Genomic DNA, 4,291 nt, shown 5'->3' on the forward strand with positions numbered 1-4,291 from the left:
AAAAACAATACTTTTTTGCTCCATGTGCCAAGTGTCAAGTGGAATTTTCATGGACAAAACTTCTTTGTAATGGCTTTCCAACTACGGAACACATTACTACTGGGCTGCTTCCTTGCTAAATACAAATTAGTAATATTCAAATCCAATGTCAGCAAATTCTTCTCATAGTTATTAACATTAAGCAGTGTTAGTACTCCCATAGTGTACCTCATCTTACAAATGACAATCATTTCATCTCATCCCCAAATGACTTTTGACCTTGATAAGTTGTGACCCAATATTAAAAAAAAAAAAATAAATCAATAAAATAAAAAAAACGATCATATGAATCAGCCTCAAGTTAAACAAAGAGCTTATTTTATTAAAACTGCTTTTCTCTTTTTATTGTTTTTCATATTGATGTGAATTGGGCGGCTGCTGATTCCTCTGCATGTTGATTCCAAGATCCAATTTGCTTGCTGTTGGTTTTCATTTTAATTAGTATCCCTAACAGTGTTGGGACGATTAATCAGAATCAGAATTGGAAACTGAAAAAAAAAAATCAGAATTTTTTTAAGTATCGGAATCGGAAAAAATTGTGTCCATTTTTCAAAAAACGATTCTTTTAATGGTTTTTATTTGTTTAGAACTTAATTTTGCATGACTCGTATTAAATATGAAATGATAAGTGTTTATTGATTCTTAAATTATTAGCAAAACTAAAACTTATAGATCACTCCTACAAGTGTACTTTTATATTTGCAACATTATATGCACATATTACGTGGGTTTTTAAAGTAATTTCCTCATCCTCAAGTCAAATATTTAGAAATTTAAAAAGAATTGGAATTGGTCATTATATCGGAATCGGGAATTTAGAACAGAATCCGTAATCGTATCGGAATCAGTAAAAATATTCATTAATATCCATTCACTAATCCCTAATTATTTACTTCCTCAGGAGAGTAAAGTTTGACACAAAATTGGTTTTTAATGTGGAAAAAATCCGCCTCCCAAAATAGGATGTTCTGGATTGAGATGGAAAAAAAAATTACTCCAATCTAGAGGATTTCTTCCCTGCTGAACGAGAATGAAACAGATATTGTAGTTTGAGCCTTTGTAACAATGTAACACAAGGTGATACAGTCCTTGTATGCCACTCCAACGAGTGATGAGGGCTGTGCAATCAAGCGGAGAGTCAGCTGCGCTCGGTTACAAAGTTCTAACAGCTACAACACGGTAGCCTCGCTTTTTATCATATAATTGTTCTAACACATTGGTCACAAAAATTCTTGTGTTCTTGAGACTCAACAATATAAAAATACAATAGGATCATTGTATGTACTGTTATCTAGAGAAGGTCCTCACTGAACAAGTTGAAGTATTGTTTTTCATAGGAAGTTCTCGCCTAACAGGTTGATGTGTCTCTATTCTTGGCTAGACGGTAAAGAGAAAGGGCATAAAAAACAAAGTGACATTCACTTGCTATTGTCAGCAGTGATAAGGTAAAAATGACAACAATTCACAACATTCTTTCATTTGTACATCTTTGAAGAACTGCTCAGCTTTATTCCAGAGAGCTTTAACTCGTGGCTCTCTCTTCAATTCCGGCTTAACTGCCTCACTAACTAAACACGGCTATATACAATATAATAATCAATTAAGAATTGGCTTTAAATGAAATCTGCATAAATTAAAATATCATATTTAAGCATATTTTATGACTGGGCAACATTGGATCCTGATGATTCCTGGAAGGATGGAACACTAGTGTCTGTAGGTATTTAAAATTATTATGATAATCATGTTAGCCCCTTTAAGAACTTGGTTCTTATTGTTAAACACTTTAAAGTTAAAATAAAAGTCGGTCACTTAAGCTCGCACGTGTAGATTATGATGTTATAATTATTAGATCACTATGGACGGACGTCTCGACATTTAATAATAAATTTTTAAATTTCAACAATATTTTCTCATGGTTTAAGTTGGCCATGTGGTTTGTCCCTTTTTTTTTGTTGTCTTAATTCAATTAATATGATATTTTATCGAGAAAAAAAATCATCAAGAAAAAGTGTTTATTTTTTTTTTTTAACATAATAATATTGATTTTATGTCCAATTTTATTTACAACTTTAAGGTAAGTGAAAAAAATAATGGGATTTTATATACACATGAAAATTACTATTTTTTTGGTATTTATACAGTTTAATCAAGACATTAAAAAATGAAAATATCGGGGAAAAGGGTTACATTGTACGTATCCGTTATGGAACGAAGTTCTCCGAAAAAAAATTTCACTTAATTTCATTAAGTAGTTTTGTTTTTTTACAGTGAAAAAACAATTTGTTATGCTACCGAGCAAAAGGTTCGATTTTTAGGAAAAAAAAGCTAGTATTAAAGATGGGGAGGGAGTGTCGGTGCTTTAAATTGAGTTATCTCCCCGTAGCATGTCAAAAATTTCATAATGGTTGACTTCAACGCGCTCTCATAAAAACGTGTTTTCCCGCTGTAAAAAACTACTCGATCAAATTAAATGAAATTTTTTTCGGAGATCATCAGTCCAAAATAACCTTTTTTCGGAGATCGTCAGTCCAATATAACCCTTTTTTTTTTTTTTTTTCTCGATATTTTCATTTTTTTAATGTCTTGAGTACCATTTTTTAAAAATCTTTTCAGCTTCCAAAAATGTTGAAATTTTTATCGACCTATATTTATTTTGTTTAGTTTTCGTAACATAAAATATGGAGGAGGGTAGAACAGTAGAACACCAAAAAACAATTTCCTGTAATATATTTAACGAAACCTACTTTTATTATGTAAGTTTATTTAATAATGAATAAATATCGAAAATTTCATAAAAATATGACGAGTATTTGATTTTTGCTAGATTTTTAAAACAGGGGTATATCTACGGCTTCAAAAACATCACTTTAAAACAAAGCGTCGATAATGTAAACACGATTTTTGTCTCGCATTTTCATTATTTTTGTATGCTGTAAAAAATTTTTTAAAAATATTAGCAGTTTATTTGAAGCTTCTTCTTTTAAATGGTAAAAAAGTTACGATGATTATATTAAATTAAATTACAGTTACATCGTGTTATATACAGAGGGGTTAAAACTGTGGCGCGCGTTGGAGGTACCAATAGGTCGTTACTGACTGCATCACTGCATCAGTTTAACGTATGTATGGGTTCTGTGGATGTGTACAGAATTTGTCGTGATTGCACTCGTCGTCATTCGCCGGTAAGAGCACATCAGGCAACCAATTCCTTCTACCAAAGGTGGAGGTAATGCCGGGGATGATAGCTTCCTACGACTGAACAGAACTTTACTTCAATCTGATATAATCCCGACTTGTAAAGTATTATCTATTAAAAGTGTTGTTTAAAAAGTTGCAATGTTGTGTTAGACTCATTTCATTCGCTTTTCTCTCTCTCTCTCTCGCTGCCTTTCGCCCTCAATAAGATTCAGTTTCCCCCCCCCCCGTCGCACTCAAGAGAGTGTCCATCTTCTGAGTTTTCACTCATACTCACCCGAGGGAAAGTCCCTGATACAAGAGAAGGTATTACATGAAAAAAAAAAAAAAAAAAAAAAAAGGTATGGGGGATAAATAAACTGAACATTTGTAGACGAAAAAAAGTGAAGAACGGCGCGCAAACCGAAAAAGTAGTTTCGCTCTTTTAAAGTGGTAAGTATTTGTTTTGTTTTTCATTTAACTATTTTAATTTATATTTATTTATTTTTTAAAATTTACTATACTATCGTTAACATTATTTCATTATTTATATATACATATTACTGCCAATACCATATAATATATATTTTTATTTTTCGTAAGAAATACATTTTGTTAATAATTTTAAAAATTGTCATAGCCATTTTTTTTTTCATAGAAGCCGGACTAACTAAAATTAACTTGTTTTCGATTTTAATATTTATAATTATGGTTGAAAATGTTTTTTTGTTTTTTTAAATTAATCCATAATTATTTAATTTATATAATTTAAAAAATCTTTATAAGCGAAAATATTCAGCTTGCCGAATAAACTTAAAATTATACGCACTTAGAAAATAAAGTGATTATCGATTTTTATTGTAAGTACGTTTTGTAAAATCCAACGAGTGCTTTCATTTTAAATATATATATATATATATATATTATATTGCTGAAATCTTGATAAATTTTGATAAATCGATGCTCACATTTTTATTTTAAAATTCCGTCTATTTTTTTTTTTTTTTTTTTTTCTAATATTTTCCCAGATTTTTTTTTTTTTTTCTATTAAAATAAAAACAACAAAAATTATTTC

General features: G+C 30.1%; 1 long non-coding RNA gene across 1 annotated transcript in view; it reads right to left on the bottom strand.

The window, feature by feature from the left end:
- Nucleotides 1–335: 335 nt before the first annotated feature.
- LOC145293970 (uncharacterized) overlaps nucleotides 336–4,291 on the bottom strand; it is a 45,087-nt gene continuing 41,131 nt past the window's right edge. Inside the window, exon 2 of the long non-coding RNA XR_013869800.1 lies at nucleotides 336–527. This is a non-coding gene — a long non-coding RNA (uncharacterized LOC145293970). The remainder of the gene's footprint in view (nucleotides 528–4,291) is intronic.

The sequence above is a fragment of the Euprymna scolopes genome, chromosome 15, assembly GCF_053919585.1.
Source record: "Euprymna scolopes isolate OS-2025 chromosome 15, ASM5391958v1, whole genome shotgun sequence".
Taxonomy (NCBI): domain Eukaryota; kingdom Metazoa; phylum Mollusca; class Cephalopoda; order Sepiida; family Sepiolidae; genus Euprymna; species Euprymna scolopes.